We start from the raw sequence: 22,048 nt of genomic DNA, 5'->3' as shown, positions 1-22,048 counted from the left end.
CTTATATAACCAGTACTTTTCTTACTCATGCTTTCAGTTAGAGTAAAAATGTAATAATACGAATGTTCAACTGCGTCTCGATTTGTAAATCGTATTGACCTTTATCTCAGTTAACCAAAACAGATAGAGGACGCATAGAAACAAACAGGCTCGTGATTATATCTGTAACAGGTATGTATGTTTAAAAGCAAGGAAGAAATATTACCGTGATTCCTTATCTTTATTTCTCCATCAAGGTCGCGTGAATGTACCTCATAAGCGGCAAGAAAAATATAAACCACAGCTTGTTAACCTTCACGTGGCAAAAGTTGCTCAGACATGAAATGGGAAAGTAAAAAAAAAAAACAGGATTTCTTACATGACATTGAAAATGTTGAATCTTAAATACATGTAAATATATGTGTGTGTGTGTATATATATATATATATATATATATATATATATATATATATATATATATATATATATATATCTATATCTAATATATATATATATATATATATATATATATATATATATATATATATATATATATATATATATAATAAAAGGAGCCCATAAAAACACCAAAATATAGAGAGAAAAGTACTATATTTCAGACACTGCTGTCTCCCTCTTCAGGTAGATGAATGAGAAAAGTTTACAGAAAATTTGGTATTTATATCAAGAGGTCTATCCACAGGCAAGCCAATTTAGGTCATATAGTTGATATAATCGTGTAACATTGTGTTTTATATTACTTGTCCTTCTCGAATTCGCCTTTCTGTTGCAAGGTATCCAATCCTATGAATAATTCAAAGACAAAAAATGCAGGCAAAGGTTACACACTTCTTCTGATATATCTCTATGGTATACCAAACCCAAAATGATTAGTAACTTACTGAATATTATTGCTTAGTCGACCGCAGGTAGACTGAAGATTTGCATTTAAAGAACGCTTGAAAAGTAATTGATTCCAGGAACGGAACATGGACAGACAGACAGGTAGTCGGACAGATACATCTGGTTTTCGAACCTAATCCACTTACAGATTCCAGAGAGAGAGGAGACAGTGATATCCATTACTTTCGGAGAGCTGATAGGATATTCCTTGAGCCAGCTAGGAAATAGGATCTCTCTCTCTCTCTCTCTCTTTCTCTCTTTCTCTCTCTCTCTCTCTCTCTCTCTCTCTCTCTGTTTGTCATTTTTTCCACTTAGAAATGTCTAAACTTAGGTATTTTATAACACGACATTCAACAGTAAAGTAAATAACCGCTAATATGACCCCATCCCAACCTACCTATTTACCTAACTCCTGAATTTCGACAGTAAGGTCAGCGTTCAGATAATTGCATTGGAGAGTGTTGCCTTTTGTTTTGTCAGTTTTACTTGTCGTTATAATACTGTTCATTTGAAAGCGGGACGATGTAAATATGATAAAAACAAATTCATTATTAGGAACATAGCTACTTGATATTTCAACCGAAACGTCCCTTCGTCTATATTATGAAGAAAGGGATTAGAAATCTGTACCCCGTGACCGAGACTGACTAAAGGCGAAATTTATTCTCAAAGATTTACCATAAGTATCCCCTTGTCCGGCAATTTGTTTCGATTCACGAATGAAAAAAAAAAAAAAGAGTTGAAAGAATTAAAAAGGAAATGTAGGTGGGTATATAGTAAATATTAGAAGTATTAGTTTTAAATAAATTTATTTCCCATTTCTCGGGTAAGAAATCAATATTGCAGGTAAGGGCAGAGTCGTTTTAGGCAGGTATGAAAAATCCTCGAGAAGCCAGTAAATTTCTTAAAGCTTCCAGGTTATTTCGAGGAGGAAACCTGCGCATTCCCCTGGTTGCATCATGCCTGAGCTGGATATCGGAGATATGTCGAAGTTACAGTTGCAAGCATGTGTTTGTGTGTATACATATATACGTATAAATACACACACCTACATATATATAATTCAAGCTCGAACTCTAACGATACAATCTTTTTATATTCGAAAGAAAGAATACAGAGAGAGAGAGAGAGAGAAGAGAGAGAGAGAGAGAGAGAGAGAGAGAGAGAGTGGAGGCGGGCATCCATTCGGTCCTATTTTTATGCCACTTTGACTATATCTTCGGAATCCCAAGACCTTACCCACCAGCATCAGGGCTCGTAGTTCCCTGCCATATAAATAATTAATGTCTAGGGACCATGCATTTAATTCTCAATGTTTGTATAAATGAGCGCGTGATTCACCTTCTCTTATAATACCCGTAAATGTGACAAACCTTCCACCAGGTACAGACAGCGATATTTTTTTCTTTCTTTTGTTAACCTCATTCTCCCATCGACTCCCATTCCTATCCGTCTTCTTCACCCGTATGAAAGCCAGGGCTACCTAAGAGAAGAGAGTCTGCTCACGAACAAAAGAACAGCCCTTAACGCAAGGGCTCTCGGCCTCTGATAGTTTTGTTGATAATAGATTTGAAAGACGAGTGACCTCTGGACTATTGGGTACAGTTATGAAATCATTTCTGTGGAGCAGTCTGTATGGATTCTCTGTTTATTCAGATAAATTTGCCATGTTCCTTTCCGCAGTATGAACAGCTCAGAAGGTCGGTTGTTTTTATTAAGATTTAGGAGGCTTACTTAACCCTCGGTAGAGAAAAATCACTGATGAGATCCTGATCAGCTTTTCTCGATGTATTTTTTTTCTTCTTTTTTATACATTTCACAAGACTGTGTTGGACTCTTATGGCCTCAACAATGGCTCCACCTCTTCCCAATCCAACCTACGCACACACAAAGCCGCTCACTTATCTAACGAAGACTCTTGGGTTTCTGGAACAATAAGAAAAAAAAACACTTACAGAAAGGTTACCATTTCCTTTATGTAAAAATTCTTATTTGTACAGAAAGAGATTCATAGACAAATATTCGTAGATCGCAATATTTTTAACTTTCTTTTTCTCCTGAGAGGGGAGTTGGGAATACATATATACATTATATATATATAGATATATTATATATGATATAATATCATATATATATATATATATATAGATTACATATATATAGATATAAATATATATATTATAGATAGATATAGATATTATAGATTAAGATATAGATATATAGATATAATGATATTAGATTATATATATAGATGATATAATAGAGATTAATATATATTATTATAGTATAATTCTATATAATATCTATTACCTACTAATATAATTATCATATATAGATTTATTATATATATAATATAATATATATATTATATAATATATATATAATATATACTAGAGTATTATATATCGAGTATTATTTACTGATATCTCTATATATCTATAATATAACATTCATGCTAGGCACTATGTCGTACCTCCAAGTAAATGGGGATATAATCAAACAATGATGTAAAAAGAATGATGGACAAAGAAATATATATTTAGTATAACTACATTAGGATTTTACATAATTGTGGATTATTGAGTTCCACGCTAGCTTTCCCGAGGGCCGCTACCTAACGTAATACTAACTAACTTCAGCAAAACTACTTATTTCCAGTATTCAAAAAAAATAAAGTTATGTGTCTATTAAATCTGTTTAGCAGAGATTTTTAGTCGTAAAGTGCACTCTCCTGCTATATCTATAAATGAATTCAGTTCAAGTTTTCTAAATATGACAGCTGGATTATCCTCGTGTTTAATGTTGATCACTATAAAAAACGACCGGTTTCATGTAACGTACATCTATTCTAAAAGGAAATCTAGGTTTCGTGTGTTTCTCTCCAAAACAAAATCGAAAAAGATCTCTTTTTGCCTTTATTTGGGAGAGGGAAGGGCGGGTGGTGGGGGTGGGGCTGGGGTGGGGGAGATAGTCCATTCATGCCTGTGGTGTAAACAATTTTTATGAAAAACGTTTCCAAAAAAATGCATTCTCGTTGGTCTGTCCCCTTTTACGGATTGAAAAGCCTCATTCCAAAGAATGGTCGCTATTAGAGGTAAATGGAATATACTATCGAGATGTCAGATTTTTCTTTCTTCGGAATATTAATATCTGCGCTATTTTACCCTGATGCGAGTACGTTTTTATCCGGAAATACAGCGTGGCTCGTATTTTTCTTTATATATGCAAATGGGGAGAGGCGCCTGCAATTATATTAACTATAATCTCCGGGGAAGGTACTTGCTCTGAACTATATGCTGATGCCAGTTGCATAAATCCCGTGCATATTTTCTCGCAATGCATGGAGTTCATGTCGATAATAATATATATATATATATATATATATATATATATATATATATATATATATATATATATATATATATATATATATATATATATATATTATATATATTTACCGACAGTTGGAAATAAAGGGGAGATTTTCTGAACAGAAAAAAATTACCCCTATTTTACATGGAATACGTTTTTTTTTCTTTCTTTCTTTTTTTTCTATGCCATTTCATCCTAGAGTAGGAGTTACGAAAGCTAGCTCCGGTGAGTAAATCCTTCAGGACTGACAACTAGGTCAGTCATGATAAAGTCGGTGGAGTAAAAGGATCCTTTCGTTTTTCCATGTTGGTTGTAACAGAAGGAAAAACAAAACTTTAAAGACCAAATAATCTCCCTCAATTCTCTGCTAAGGACTATTGTTTTTAAGAATATTTCTTTCCAAAGAAACTGTCTCCTAGTGTTCTTAGTCTAATAAGTACATTTTTATAAAAATATTATAATACGTCTCCTGCAGGATTCAGTATGAGGGAGTGGTTTACAAAATCTGAGAGCAGTTCTCTGTAATCATAATACAGATTAATCTAAAGTAAAATAAATGGAAAATGATGTAGCAAGTCGAGACGGAAATTCCTTTAACGTGATCAAGCGAAAATCGTATTGCACTCGTAATACCCGCTCTTTATCACCATTCAAGTTTTATATCATAATTAGGCAACTCTGGTTCGTGGTTATGTACTACATCTCTAGAGGAAAGAGCATGTGCCAGCAAATTGCTGGCATAGCCTAACAATAACATGTATCTAGTTCCTTCAACAAAGGTTAAAAATATGATTTTTTAAGCTAGTTTTTTTTTTTCTGAGGGAGGGGGGTGGGGGTGCGGGACACGTTTAAAGAGGTACATAGTCCTGGTGAACAAAGTGACGTTGTTGGAGATTCATATTATCTAAAAACGTTATGCATTTATGAATTAATAAAAGCGGAGGATAAAGGCCGAGTTTGAATGCAGTGATTTAAAATGCGTTTATTTTACCGATGTTTCGTTGCACATTTTTCATAATTTTTATTTTCGTTATTTCTGACGACTGCTGGATACTGCATGTTGATCTATCTGATTTTTTTTTTTTTTTTTTTTTTTGCCACAGCGAAAAGAAATTTTTTTATTTTTATTTTAATGTAGCTTTCAAATGCCAAACGTTGGTAGACTTTACATTTATTACCTTTATACCGATTTCGTCTCCTTAATCTAGTATCTGTATCACGCAATGCCTGTCATGGGTAATATTAAGGCTTTGTTATTTAGTACTGATAGTGGTGGTGATAAAGTTTAATTTCCTGATATCTCACGGGGAAAACATACATACACACACACACACACAGAAATATTCACAAAAATGAAATAACCATGTATATATCAGATGAAATATAGAGATTTTATTTTCGTATATTAAATCCATAAATATCAGTTAATATGGCTGTTAATATTCCGTTCATTTTATTACATGTTTTCATCTTGAATGCATAAGGGGGTTGATATAAAACCATACAAATCCTGAATAACAACATAACACCTGTAGTGATCACTCGTAATTTGTTTCCTCATGAGAATGCTGTCATTCATACAATACTGATCGAGATACGATGGCGGATTAACGGGAGATGATCGGATATTTAGATTCTAACAAGAAAGTGAATTATGACTCGATCGTAGCTTGTGTCACGAAAGATTCCCAGGACTACAATATGTGGAATAAGGAATATCAGTTATATCAAATGTATTGGAAGAGCAAACGAGGTAGAGAAGGAGGAGGTGCAGGCCTTAGGAGTGGTGGCACATTTTTTTCTTACCTTTGGGGACACACTGGACTCTGGAGTAGGTATCGAGATGGGGGAAAATGTTGTAAAAACGACTCTGAAGTAGGTATTGACAAAGGGGAAAACGTTGTAAAAACGACTCTGAAGTAGGTATCGAGAGGGGAGAAAAATTGTAAAAACGACTCTGAAGTAGGCATTGAGAGAGGGGAGAAAAGGTTGTAAAAGCATACCAGTTGAATTAATAAACTGGGAAGACGTTGCTAGGTTGCTGGCAAGGATGAGTACCCCATAAGTAAACTAAGGGCCAGTTTTACTTAAGAAAAAAAATTGAATCGCGAAACAGGTGATAAAAAAAAATACAGACGTTCACGGTTGCAGTGTAGAGAGAGAAGCAGCGTCTGGCATTCGGAAAGTCACAGGACGCAGGCACTGTGAAAGCCGGAAAATAAAGTGGATAGGACAGGAATAAACGCCTAGGCCAGGTAAGAGCTCATGCAATCGAAAGAGCGCCTTTAAAACGCAGCCCTTTAAATAAGAGATATAGACTCAAAATGATGATGATGACAACGATGAATGTCAACAGAGGAGGACGGAAACTAAGTTTGAAATATTGGAGAAATTACAGCTTAACACTGAGGTAGATATAGGATGGGTTCAGGGGACTTGCAGAGAACAGCTTTCATGTGTAGCGTCAGTGCAAGGCTCCTCCCTAAGAACTCTTTTATAGGAATTCTTATATAAGAAGCAAAACTGATAAAGAATTCCAGTGGCGTGAAGGATACTGTACATTAAATACAAATTACTCTCATTTGTATTCAAATATGTAGGTAGAAGCATATTAAAACGTATGGCAGTTACACCAACTGAATACGGACATGTAAACGCACTCACGCATACATACATACGCTAGTGCAGAGGCGTTACTTCTTCAGAACCGAAGTTCAAGTAATTCGCTCGCCAGGTGGGCCAATTTTGAGTCCCAGTCCGCCCGAGTTCTTACCTATAGCTTTTGATAGCAACATCTACAGATACATCCCCTTCTCTTACATGACGCAACCAACCAATTCCATTCATGTCTTTGCCGACGAATCATACCTTCATATTTCTTGATCCATTAATTCATTCTCAAATTTATCTTTCCCCGTCTCTCTGCTCTGACCTTGAGAGAGACTATTTGAACAAGGATCCTGAACATAGCTTCTATTTGTATCGCTGAGTACACAGTCAACAAATATCTCAATCCTGTTTAATGGAAATGTAATCAAGCCTCCAACATATCTCAGCATCTCTGGGCGTTCAGTTTACTTTTCTTGGAAACACCACGTACTTCAAATTGTTAAATGTGCTCCGAAAACATTCTATATTTGTGATACTAATTTTTTTTACTCATCTTGTTTGATTGTGTAACGTAAGAAAGGATATATATATATATATATATATAATATATATATATATATATATATATATATATATATATATATATATAGATAGATAGTAGATAGATAGATAGATAGATAGATAGATAGATAGATAGATATAGATATTAGACTTTTGAACGCCAAAATTTTTTAAAAAATAATAAAAACTTTTGTATTACTTGAGAAGTTGAAGAAACGCTGTCATATACAAAGGAAGAATTTTATTTTGTGAATTAGGAATGCTCTCGAAGTGACAGGCTGAAAATTCTATTTAGTGTTCTGAAAGAGACGAATTGCAATGTAAAATCAGTAGTTACAGAACAGAAAATTAAGGTCTAAATATGTAAAGAAAAGGCAGTGTGTAACTAAGCATATAATAGTAATTAAAAAAACTTCAAAAGCAAGAATAACAATGGTAAGAGTGGGAGACAATGCTTATAGGAACACTGACGTTTATGACTAACAAGCAAGCAGAGAATGCAGGACGAGGTTCTCTCTCTCTCTCTCTCTCTCTCTCTCTCTCTCTCTCTCTCTCTCTCTCTCTCTGACACGACCCTGCAATATTTCCTTCCTTCCGGGAAATTCATAATTAATTGCAAATGCTAAACGTTACCTCTAGGGCGTTTTCATTGCCTTTTTAAAACAATAATGTTCCCGTCCTTTGGCGGGTACCACAGTTTCCTGGAAGCACGTCAGAGAAAGCGAGAGACAAGGAGGAAAAAGGAAACGATTCCTCATTTTTTTAATATTTTGAAAGCGAGAAAGCTTCTCAAAGTACTAAATAATCACCTAATTCATTCAGCACTCAAGGTTATGAAACCAATGTTGTAACTAAGCTGTTAGCAGGCCGAGTAATTTTTCAAATAAACCTTAGCACTTTAAAGTTACAAATCTCATGTATCATGAATCTAAATATTTCAGTAATGCATCATTTTTTTTCTCTGCAGATTCTTTTTTTATGAGAGAGAGAGAGAGAGAGAGAGAGAGAGAGAGAGAGAGAGAGAGAGAGAGAGAGAGAGAGAGAGAGAGAGAATTTTTATATATATCAAAGCAAGTTCAAGTTAAAGGAATAAAAAGAAAATAGAATAGTATCTTAGTGAATGGCGAAGCTAGTAGAAAGATAAATGGTAGACTTCCACTGTTAACACTCGTTAGACATGTTACGCAGGTTATCTGTTGTTATTCTTAAAAGAAACATTCTATAACCTAATGCAAATTTTCCATTTAAGTTTCAGTATTTATTAATCTTTCTGCTAGCTTTCACATTCAACAAGACATTGTTTTTCTATTTTCATTTACTTGAATTGGGTTAGGTGTATATCAGAAATTCTCTCTCTCTCTCTCTCTCTCTCTCTCTCTCTCTCTCTCTCTCTCTCAGAACACACACACGTGTAACTGTCTCTATATGAGGCAAAGGACTCTGAAAACCAAACGTGAAGAGATTCGTATGACAAATAAATTAAGCTTAAGACTAAAGGAATTTGTCTCCGTGAAAATTCCGAGATCTTCCTGGTAAGAGTATAAACGCTTCTTTTTGAGCTGCGCAAGTATTTGCCTTCCCACCAAATGACTTGGTCATTTTTTGGCCATTTGCATAGCTCGAGGCTGTGCTCTGTCAGGTGTTTCGATTGCTATGGAAATGGTAAGAAACATCATGTATTGAGGAGGGTGAAATATAAAAGTATGAAAGGAGATCACAAGAGAACCCTATACTTCATTCTATTTTTTTCTTACTATATATATACATATATATATATATATATATATATATATATTATATATATATATATATATATATATATATATGTTTGTGCGCGCGCACGTATGTATGTATATTCCCGCATAATTCCCTTCAAATCAGAAGCTTATTTAATTAGGCAGTTGAACTAATGGTCTGTTCCAATTAAAAGAGAATAGGTTGAAAAGGGGCCTTTAATGCAAATGTGAAAAAGGCTCAAACCGGTTAATTTTTATGTGAATTATCGTTAACATCCATTCATTAATCGACTCATCCCTGTAGGCTTACGTCTGTCAAAGGATTTGCTGAAAATGGTATTAGTGATAAAATGCGAACAAAAAAAAGATTCTCTCCAAATTAAATATTAAATTGACTGGATGGCTACCGAATTGCGTCCTTTCATGTCGGGCTGAATTATATGTTCGCCCCAACGTGTAAAAGATTGTATAAACGTAGAGAGGGATATGAAGAGAGAGAGAGAGAGAGAGAGAGAGAGAGAGAGAGAGAGAGAGAGAGAGAGAGAGAGAGAGACTTATTTCCTAACCCAACAACACAGCACAAATTATTCTCTCTTTTTTGTGCATCAGTTACAACAACGAATCAAAAATGAAGAATAAAAACGAAAAGTATAAATACTAAATGTTTTGTCTATATATATTATTTTTGCAAAATTTTTTCCTTAACATTAAGAAAATGTTATGCAGCAATACAAAGAGGCTTTTATCTTTCTAATGAATATTCTTGGAGGAGAATTCCCAAGCGTGGAACAAGATGGGTTATTTTGTTCAAAATAGCATCGGAAATAAAAGAACTTAAAATTGAAAATGAAAGTCTGCGTATAAATAAAAGTGAGCAGATAAATGTCAGCATTTATTCAGATGAGAAATGAACATTTTCATGAGTTTTGTTTTTTATAATCTTCTTCTAACAGTAAACTTAGCAGACAATTCGCGTTTGGAATAACTCGTAAAGTTCACTGCGGAGATAGGCGGAGAAATAAAAGAAAATAATAAAGGATACGAAACTCTAGATAGAGAGAGAGAGAGAGAGAGAGAGAGAGAGAGAGAGAGAGAGAGAGAGAGAGAGATTTCAAAAAGAATGGAGAAAAAAAAAAACACATGATACAGGACTCTACAAAAAATAAACTACAACAGAAAAAAAGTTCTTTCAAAAAGAACGAAGAAAGTTGGTGAATGCTCGCTGACACGGAGATAATCATCATACCCACAATCTCTATTTACCGAAGCCAACTTGAGCAGAGGCAAGAGAAGTCGAGTGAAGGTCTTTTGTAAAAGCGAGATAACTTTTTCGATGCATCTTTTCTCTCCCGCCGCCGGCCCGGCCCTTCTTAATCTACTCACTTTGGCGAGGATCTGACAAGCCAATAAATCTAGCCGGGGCCAAAGATTTTAGCCCGAGACGGAAGCAAACAAGGACCACGGGGAGGAAAAGGTTCATGCAGGAATATTGCGGAAGGAATTTATGTGCTAATATTCTCTCTCTCTCTCTCTCTCTCTCTCTCTTGGCGATGTTGGAATTCGTATTCATCGCACATTTCATGATCAGATTTCCCAGTTATTAGAATACATTTGAGCATACAATGAAACCCTTCAGCAGCCTTAGTAACACACTCAAAGTTCGCAATTCACACTCCAGAAGGAAAGTTAGTTCGACTGTCTCTTCATCTATTCCTGACCAATAAGTCGGGGTTTTCAGCGTCTTCTGCCAAAATACCCATCTTGTCCGGCGCTTTTGTAATATTGTATTAACGATAAAGAGTTGGTCACGGCAGCTGAAATGCATAGTAGGTTCTATGGGTGTTACCCTTCTCTGCCAGTTCTTTGTTTGGTCACTGCTGCCTTATTTGCTTCACCCCTTCTTAATAAAACCATGATTTGCTGCATTTACTTAAGGTGTCTTCATCTTTTCTGTTTGCCGTCTCTAAACCCTATATTTTGCTAGTTTCAGAAGTTTTTCATCGCTCTCCCCTTTCATTTCTTTATCATCTGAAAATATTTCCCACTCCATACTCTGTTCGTTTTCCTTGTCCTCGTCAAACAGCATGGCAACTAAATTTACTGTCCTTTGTATCATTTACGTATGCTAAGATTCCTTTGTTCATTAATTTTCTCTTTACATTTGCTTCCTTAAAGGGACAATCTTGTGGCTTCCTTAAGAGTTTGCCAATACTTTCACAACTGTTTCATGGCCTAAAACTTGCAATCCATAATATATTGTTTGATCGTTATATAGAAAGATAGATAGTCAGTTACTTAATTGCAATAAGGAATTTTGTATCTGATATTACTTAAAAGATTATTCTGTGTCTTATGCTATATATTTTTGAAAACCATATGAAACAATACGGTTTCACGTGGCCATATTCTCATACTTGTATGTTATATATACGGAGAGAGATTAAAGCAGAACTTCTGGTAGTAACAAGTTCAGCTTCCAGTGCTGATATTACTGCATCAAGAAAAAAATTTTTGTGTTTGTGATCGGAATCTAATTTTATAACTGAGTGAGAGTTTGAGAGGCTCGCTTGCCTTCAATCGATATTCACTTCGGGACCTGAAAAAAAGCTAATTGCGTAAACCTTTGTTATCTCCCGTTGCTTCTCAGCGCGGCCGTTTCCGACTTCTCGTTCGCCTCTTCATTTTTCCTTTATTCTCTCTCTCTCTCTCTCTCTCTCTCTCTCTCTCTCTCTCTCTCTCTCTCTCTCTCTCTCTCTCTCTCTCTCTCTCTCTCCACCGGACCAAAGATGAAAGAAAAATCCGTTATTTGGTCAGTGAGTATATTGAGAAAGGGAAGTGCAGAGCAAATAAACGGCTTACAAGCCTCTGGAATGAAGGTAGACCACTCCAGGCCTCCGCGGCGTTGCCCAAGGGGATGGCTCGGACAAAGGAGAGCCAGATGGATTGTTTAGTTGTTGGCACAACCATACACGCACTAACTCTTTACCATAGAGGCCAAGACTTCCAGCTCCTATGTTTAACTCTTATCTCCCAGAGTACAAGGAGAGCCTCCATCTAGAAAGGTAATCTGGGCAGCTTGCGTAAGACGTTTTTCTTTTGACCATCCTCTGACTAAAAAAAGATCTCGCAAACTAACGAATGTCTACAGGAAGATGGGGAAGATGTATTCATTGCAAGAGAGAGAGAGAGAGAGAGAGAGAGAGAGAGAGAGAGAGAGAGAGGCTACATATTTATAAAACTCTCCGTGATTTGGAGATTACAAGGGATTAGAGAAGGTTTAAACCCACAAATCCGAGAATCAATGGACGAAGTTGAAGGTGAAGGGGTGTCAAAACACAGAGCTTTTTTTATCTGCCTGCATTTGAGCAGAGATTTCTTTAGGATACGAGAACTCTTTCCTCTTTCTATAATGCATCATTATTTTGTGCATGAAAGCTCACAAATACACACACACACACACACACACACGAACAAGTAAAACGCCTCATGACAAAACCGTAACAAGCACTCAAACAGAAATAAACGTGTCTCATGGACTTTACAATCCGCTGTTCCCTAAATAAACAAAGGGGAAGTCACTGAGTAAACCGCGTGAAGGCGGAACGAAAATATGAACTCTTAAGAATTTCTTTCTTGCCTTCTCTTTATATTTACGAATGAACTCAGAAAGATACACCCAGTGTGAAGTCTGGGGCAGTATTTTTATCCACCTCGCTGTGTAAATATGCACTAACTCTCCTCCCTCCTAAATGAAAGAGGAAATATTTTTTCCCGGGTTACGTATCTATATAATGGGTGCGAAGGCCTGTCATTCGGTGGATTATGACCTCGGATAACATTTATTTTGACTAATGGTGTCTGTGGTATGCATGTATTTAGATGCAGTAATTGGGAATATCTTATTTGCTTAGGAAACATCGAGGCAAATATTTCTATTCTTATGGGTTATGTACTACTATGAGATTCAGGGCCTCTGTAACACGGTTTTTTCGCAATAACTTTTTATCTATGCATTTCATAAATATAACGCTTACTCAGAATACATATTATATCAACACATAAATTTTGAGTGTATTCTGCACTACGTAGGTTGAATAAATTTGGTACTTATAATGTAAAAGTGACCTTTTTTGAAGACGGGCCAACTTACTCAGAGAAAAGGTTTCGAACGCACTCGTTACGTAACTTATGACATCATTTCTTCCCTGTTTCTCGATGGATGATTGGCTATACGTAACGAAGGCTAAACCTCTGGCAACAATGACATACAAATTTAAATACAAGCAAAGCAGTACACCTTTATGAACTCTGGAACCTCCCCACTGATAATTGTCATAATGAACAAACCAACAAAATATGTTAATAAATACAAAAACACTTCGATTATTAGTCTAATTCCCAAAATAAGTTTCCAAAGAAATTACAGTCTACTTTATAGGTCACAATCAGATTGACAAGATGTAGGGAATAGTTGGTAATTACGAAAAACATGGTAGACAAGTTTGATTTGATAACTGTTATATCCTATGTCAAGCAATTTTATTTATTGGCTATCTACCTATTTACTGAAAAAAAAAATAGCCGGTACCGTATATTGGCTTTAAACCTTCACCAATAATTATCGTCAGAATGGTGACTTCATGAGGCTCCACCCACTTTCGCCTCGTTATAATTCAGGATAACACTGAAGGCTACCATGGGGCATTGTTGGATTAGAAAATTTAACTTCTGGCTATAAAAACTAATTTCTCGAGTAGTTGTAAGAAGTGCTAAATGATCCTCAAGGCAGGATCCCAGCAGTTGGTCTAAACGTTTAATTCATGTATATTACTGCTATACTGTTGCGGCACTACTGCTACAGTAGTATTACTACGCTAGCACTGATACCCCATCCACATCTATGAATCGTTCCGCCATTCATAAAGTCTTTGGGTTTCAGAGCCGATGGCATTTCTGTCTGGTGGATGGGCGGGGCAACATTTAGTCAAGAGGTGTTTGTTTACCTTGCTTACGTAATGAATGTTTTTCGACTCTTGGCTCGTAATCATTGGCCGTGGCGTCGGCTAGTTCATTTTTACTCTATAAAAATCAAAACCATCGGGTTTAGGTTATTGATAATGCTGACAAAATTTGTGTGTGGTTGTAAAATATACATATGTCAACTTTCAGCTACATCCGATGCTTTGACAAGGAGCAAAGTCCAAAAAACCGTGTTACAGAGACCCTGAATCTCATAGTAGGTTCCAAAAGGCTGCAAAAAAGTTACGTAAGGATCTGCAAAACAATTATGTATTTTATTTTATATTTTTAGGCCTGATGAATATAAGCTTCATAGTCCAGAGTCCGATGTATTGTCGAAGCATATAATGACCAGTACATACAAACGCAATATTACTCACGTAGAAACGGTTGTGCACTATTTTCCATATTATCTGGGTGCAATTCACTGAACGAATTTAATGTTTTTGAAGCCGTGATAATTAGGTTAACAAAATTATTCATGAAAGGTCAACATGGGACACCCAAACGTTGACCGAGAACTAGTAATTGTTTAGAACAATGGTTTTCAACCTGGGGGGCGTCAACAATTTCCAGAGGAGGCGCGAGCCCTAGGGATAAATGAATAAAAAATCCTCTAATTATATTCGTTATTCTCTTAACAAGAGTGAGGAACTATTATTCAGAAGTTTGTGAAAAAATGCAAAAGTATCGCCTTATAACGTTACTTTCCTATAGTCTACTACCCTAGTTAGCCTCGTTGGTCTTACAATAATTTGTAATTATTGACCCCCCTCCCTATCCCTCGAAACCCCTTCTTTTTCTCTTTTTTTCAAGTCTGGGGGGGAATTTTACTCTCATATGAAAGGGGGGCGTGGAAGTAAGGACCGACTCTTAGAGGGGGCGTGGTCATATAAAGGTTGAGAACCACTGGTTTAGAATGACCCTAGATACCCAGTGAGTTGTAATATTGACATATTCTTTGGGTGCATAACTTTGCATAACCTCTACACAACTAAAATTACAAATGACATAAAGTTCATCCTAATAGTTTAAAATTTTCTTTACCCACATTCAACATTCTCATAATACTTCCGTAAAGGAGAGTCAGCTTAACAATAACTCCCTATATTCCTTCCTTGGCTTCGATACACACTTTTCTTCCCATCCGAATCTTTCGCACAATCCCTGCTACCCTTTAACGTTTCTCATCTTCCTAACGTAATACGCCTTGATTATAATATGTGCCTTAATATTCAAAAGAAATCACAAAATAACAGCATCTTTACAGTTCATTTTCTCATCCAGTAAATATTTGCAAGCATAGAAAGTGACGAAGCAAATCGAGTGTTATTCCATTTTTCAAGTAGTTCATTAACAGTTTGGGTGCCATCTAACAAGAACCTATTGATTTGAACATCGCATAAGTCTTTTGCACTGCAGTACACGGCGTGAGAAGGAAAGCATCAGTAATACGACGAGTACTTGGCAATTGTAGAATAGCTCTGTGGCCCTAACATGTCATAATGGTGCAAATCGATATTCATTTCATTTGTTAGCTGAGTAACAAATTGTTTGGAATACTGTCCGACCTAGTTCAGAGAAACACGGATAGCACAGCGCAACAGAACACTTTCCCCTCTAGCTTCTACTGACATATCATTATTTGGAAACCGCATCTCTATTCACAGTTAAATTGTAGTAATCGTTAATACACATGATTGTCGAAGCCGCTAAAGATTAAGCAATTTTATTTTGGCGTTCACGCTCTGCTCTGTATTAGATACCTGAAACAATATCATTGAGTCCGCCGCAGATTGAAACGAAATCCCCTGAAATTGGTTTCCATAGTCAGAATATCATTTACATATCTAAACTGAAACATGCTGTATGCGTTTCGGTGTATTTTGTGTATAGATTTTGAAGAACAAGTCGGTTCCTATTGAATCTGGACTATGATACAAAAAAATAACAATTAAAAAGATAATACTATTGCATTCGAACAGCAACACAAGTATGACGGGTACAAGCCAAACGAGAGAGAGAGAGAGAGAGAGAGAGAGAGAGAGAGAGAGAATTGGTGACAACGAAACGTCATTGTATTTATATATCTTTTTGGATAATGGCGTAGTCAGTCTGCTAATCAAATCTAGTCATAATCTGAGGTTACTACTCATGGTGTGGTATATTCAGAAGGGATATAGATTTATTATCACATATCTAATTGTCTTCCCATGAACTGAATTAACTCAAAAATTTGTATTCAGGTTTTTTTCAGGCCATAATGCGACACACGCATAAATTGAAAACCTACAGTTAATTCAGAAGCAACCCGTAGGTAATGATCAGTCCAGGGGCAGTAAGAGCCTAAAAATTCAGGTTCCTGAGGCGATCTTAACTAAAGCTTGCAGGTAAACTGGACCAGGACACCTTTCTGGTCGTAATATTTTATGTAGTTTACCTCATGTTACTGATACAAGAGAATTAGTGTGGTCTCGGATATTTCTTCAAATACTGGATAATCAGTACAATTGAATATTTATTTCTTTTATGTTCTCTTAGTCGTCTATCGCTGTTAAGCAACTGCGTTGCATATTCCACCTGCCTTTTCCTTAAACATTCAACTACATCTGCCTATAATAATTTTATCTATCACTACTAAAATTCCTGTGAACATTTGTTACGAAACGAGAAAGAGGTCAGCTTCAGGTTCGATATTATTATAAACAAAAAGAATTCAATACCAACAGTTGAAACTGGGGATACGAATATAGAAAGAAACACTAACACAACAAAGGTTTATTTACAAGCTTACTAACAAATATAAATGCAGAATGGTGTCTCCTATTTACATAAAAAAGGTAAAATCTTACACTGCATGAACTGGGGGAACAGTGAGGTAATGAAAGTACTTGCCGACCAGTTTTGCAGCTCGAAGCGATGGCTTCATGAAAGGAGAACTCTAATTGTAGACGTCTTCTTGCCTCCGTATTGCAGAAAATAATGTCCACTCTTGATACTCGAAGGGCAGGAACTTCTCTAAACCTCTTGTAGAACGTTTCTTCTCTGAAGTCTTGCTCTATGTCAAAATAACTCGGTCGTCCACTCCTGACGACGACTTGACCAGAATTCAACCAAACTCTCTCAAGCGCCTTGTTCTCTTTGATCCTTCGTCCTTCTTCTCTTATCTCACTCTGATGATCTCTGCTGCTGATCTCTCACTGATAATCTGATCTGTGGATCTTACCGACGATCTCTTACTCTGTGACTAACTGATGATCTGCCTTCTCCTACTTCGTCGGTTGTATTTATACTGCAATTTGGGGGCGGGGTTTACGGCGAGCGTCACAGACTCCCGAGATTACCGGAACGATTTAGAAGTTTCTCGACGAAGTATTGCATCAGAAGTCGCGGCGTTTCTCACGACACTTCGGCGCCTGTCAAGTTCCACAAAACTCCTGCCGATTCTAGAACCATCATGAGAACAGTCACCTCCAACACATGAGCGAATGCCTCCTTGCTGCAGAATTTCTCAAAGATGCGTTTTCCTTTCCTTTATCTTTCTTTGTTATACAGCAATTACCAATTACCATTACAACATTGCATAACACCAACTTAGGCATTGTATCAGTGAAGCCTTTAACTTCAATGACACCAACTGAACGGAAAATTACGCTTAAGAAATGACAGATCTTAATAAATATGAGTGTAAAGTTATGCATAGATTATGGGCAAAATAAATTATTAGTCTTATTATCACCCCTGGTATCCGTGGGAAGGTCCTATAGTAGATTCACATCAACCGTGCATTTGATGTCTAGGCCAGTCCCTTACGACGCTCCTAATTGGCTGTTGATAAACCAATCACAGGGCTGGAAACTCTCAGTCTCTCTCAAGAGTTCACATGGGTAGGATCTTGACTCGAAGTCATGCTCACAAATTAAACAGAGAGAGCGAAACGTTACGCTTGTCAAATCGGTGTAAATTTGGCGTAATTCCGAAAGTTACGTCTTTCTTCCCCACATGAGCAACCAGTTAACACAATTACAACTTCAAAAAACGTCTTGTGTTATTTCTCCCGATAATTTCCTCATGAATACTTGAGAAACATTCGACGCAAGGACAGAATTTGCATAGAGAAAAATCGAAATAGAAAAAATATTTCAATTAAGTCTACAAAATTCAGAAACAGGGAGAATGTATTACCGCGCAGAGAGCAGAAAAGAAAAAAAAATTACATTAGAGTTCTTTTGCAACTTGAAGCCTGGGTCCTACCGTGAGAAAAAGCGGTCCGGGCAAAATGTGCACAGAGAGCGCTGGGAAAGAGGGAGATGGAAAACAATAAAAGGAGGTAAAAAACAACTCCGCCGCTCCCTTGCCAACCGCTGTTTTCAAAACAGTCTCCTCAGTTCAAGGGCGCGCTGCTGCTCTGCTGCTCTCACAAGTCGAAAGGAAGACCTCTAATGAACAAACACTGAAACTGACACCGCTACAGAATCTTAACAGACACAAACACACCCTTCCTTTACCCACCTCCACCCCCAAGATCCAAAAATTTACATTCACACTACAGGCAAATGTAAACCAATTTTTTTTACTAATAAAAGTCATTTATGAAAGTGAACCGATACACACACAAAAAACACCTAAATAAATGCACATACCCCCACCCCCTAACTCGCCCCACAATCCAAAATACGTACATACTTTCATACTTCAGGCAAATGTACCAAAAAAATGTAAAAATGTAAAAAAACCTACTCTTGAAAGTTGAAAGTGAACCAATACTCAGAACAACGATCTCTCTCTCTCTCTCTCTCTCTCTCTCTCTCTCTCTCTCTCTCTCTCTCTCTCTCTCTCTCAGCCGCCTTCAAAAATGACTTCACATTCTTTTACTTGTTAATTGCCCATTTTGCTGCTGCTTCAAAATCCTACCTTTTCCACGTGCATATATTTCTACTTTGGTCGCGATGAAGGTCTAAGTTTGAAAGCTCGGTTCTTTGGTTTGTCAATCCTTTTTGACTCTATAGACAAAATTCATTTGGTGTCCCTTTTGTTTTCCAGTTCTGCAGCCAAAAATAAAGATATCTCCTCTCAGACATTTAATTCCTCATGGGCCTTTGACTTTGAACAGGGCTTAGTCTTTCATGTGTTTTTTCCTCTCTCTTTTTAACAGCTCTTAAAGAGCATGCTTGTTGATCAAGAATCTTGTCCTAGTAAAATCGATCGTCTGGAATGCAAATTGCCTGCTCCTTACTCTATATTGTTGCCGAAATATCGAGACAAATTATTGACACATCGAAGATTTCGTCAAGAATTTAATGGTCTCGAGTCTCTTGATAAGTTTGATAGATGTGCGTCATGGTCACCCGTTTAATTTTACTATATTCTTGAATTTTGACACAAATAGTTTTGCCTGCCGTAATTTAAATTCATAAGATATATATAAAAAAATATTTTTATCCATACACATCCTTGTTTTATGATTTCAGTCCGTAAAGTACGCATGAAATACTTTCCACGTTAGAACAGCCCGGCGCACGTTTAGTGGATGCGATTTACATTCTCCGAGTCAGTGTTACGACGGCTGAGGCCGTAACATTTGCAGAATGATTACAAAAGGTCCGGACTATATCCCCCCCACCCCCTTCATCCTCTGGCGTAGGGAAAGACCATGGCCAAGTGGACTGTTATTTTCTAGTCTAGTGGATTACCCTTTGCATGTATTGCGTTGCCGGAGTAGTAGACTAGTACATCTCTAGGGTACAACAATCGTCTGATTTATGAACTCGCTTGCTGAGTTTCGTTGTGCTATACGCGAGTTAGAAGATACATTTGTAAAGAAGACTTCCAGATAACTGGTCTGGAAAAAAGTTTGTGTAATTTTTGAATATATATATATATATATATATATATATATATATATATATATATATATATATATATATTCTATATATATATATATTCGAAAATTACACAAACTTTATATATATATATATGATCATTATATATATATATATATATATATATATATATATATATATATATATATATATATATATATATATATAACTGGTAAAAGTGTTCTGTAACAACAGAATTCCATCTAATAAAAGGAGCCCATAAAAACACAAATGAAAATGAGAGAGAAAAGTACTATATTTCAGAGACTGCTGTGTCTCTCTTCAGGTATATGAATGAGAAAAGTTTACAGAAAAGGTGGTATTTATACCAAGAGATTCGTCCACAAGTAAGCCAATTTAGGTCACCCCCGCTGATAATCTTCCTTTAATCTTCTTAAGCGTTGGTTGAATGAACACTGCGTCGACGATGTCCGATGTCCAATTCCCTTTTGAGATGTTCATTACCTGCTTCTCTTTTATTAAGGCCGATTCCATCATTTGACTCTTGTACCGGCAGTTGCTGCTATAAATTACACGTGACATATTCCAGTTTATTCTATGGTTATGTTCATTTATTTTATATGATTGAAAAAAGCCGAGTTCTGTTGTCCATACCTAACTGACCGTTTGTGTTGTATTAATCTCTGGGGAAGTGATTTACCTGTAAATCCGATGTAAGATTGGTCACAGTCCTGGCATGGGATCTCATATACCCCAGAGTCTTTGGGCGATGTCTTTTGTTGGACGTTAATCAGGGATTTGGCTAAGGTATTTGGGTAGGTAAATGCAAAAGGGTTGGATTTCTCAGGGTGTGTGTTACTCTCTTAATCGTCTCCAGGTGGGGAATTTTTATTTTATTGTTGGGTGTGTCTCTGGTCTTGTCTTTAGGGGGTCGGTAGAAAATTACGTTTGCTTTTTGAATTGCTTTCTCAATTATATGGTCAGGATACTTTAAAGATAAAAGTTGCTTGCAAATTAGTTCAAATTCTTTTTCCAGGAAATCTGGGGAACAAATTCGTAAGGCTCTTAAGAATAGGTTGCTAGCTAGACCTATCTTGATAGTATTGTCATGATAGCTAAAGTAGTGAATATATGAAAGTGAGAACGTTGGTTTTCTGTATATGGTAAATTTGTATTCTGTCGTGTCTCTGATTATTAAAACATCAAGAAAAGGAATTTTGTTGTCTGTTTCCCATTCAACTTTAAATTTGATGCTGGGCACTAATGCGTTTAATTTTGAGAGGAATTCATTAAAATTACCCCACTTATTATCCCAAAATGTTAGTATGTCATCCACGTATCTCATCCACAGCATGTTTTTGGGTTTTATTGCATTTATTACTGTAGTTTCAAAGTATTCCATGTACAGATTGGCTAAAATAGGACTTAAAGGACTACCCATACTACACCCGAAGTTTTGCTTGTAGAATGATTCCCCGAATGAAAATACGTTATTAGATGCACATAATTCAACTAACTTTATTATTTTGTCAAGTGCCAAAGGGAAATGATCTGAATAGGGGGATAATTTTTCCCTTAAAAACTGAAGAACGTCCTGTACTGGTACTTTTGTGAATAGGGAGTCTACGTCAAGGCTTAAAAGTTTTATGTTGTGAAGTGGTATATGTGCTTCTCTGAATTTGTGACAAAAGTCTTCCGAATGTTTGATGTGACTGGGAGAAAAAGTGCCTAAAAAAGGAGAAAGGAGGCCATCTAACCATTTAGAAATTTTGTAATTGAAAGCTCCGGCGCATGAAACGATGGGTCTGAATGGAAGATTGTCTTTGTGAGTTTTGGGAAGACCATAAAAGTAGGGTAATTTAGGATTAATTACTTTAAATTTCTCTAATAGTTCAATACTCTTTTTGTCTTGGCCAATTAATCTTACTTTCCGAAAAAATTCTGTGGGAACGTTCTGGAGGGGATTTTTCGTCAGTTTTTCGTAAGTATTTGTGTCGCTAAGGAGCTGGTTGATTTTGTCGAGGT

The sequence above is a fragment of the Macrobrachium nipponense genome, chromosome 41 (genome assembly GCF_015104395.2).
Source record: "Macrobrachium nipponense isolate FS-2020 chromosome 41, ASM1510439v2, whole genome shotgun sequence".
In the NCBI taxonomy this organism is placed as follows: domain Eukaryota; kingdom Metazoa; phylum Arthropoda; class Malacostraca; order Decapoda; family Palaemonidae; genus Macrobrachium; species Macrobrachium nipponense.
This window is presented reverse-complemented; position numbering follows the sequence as displayed.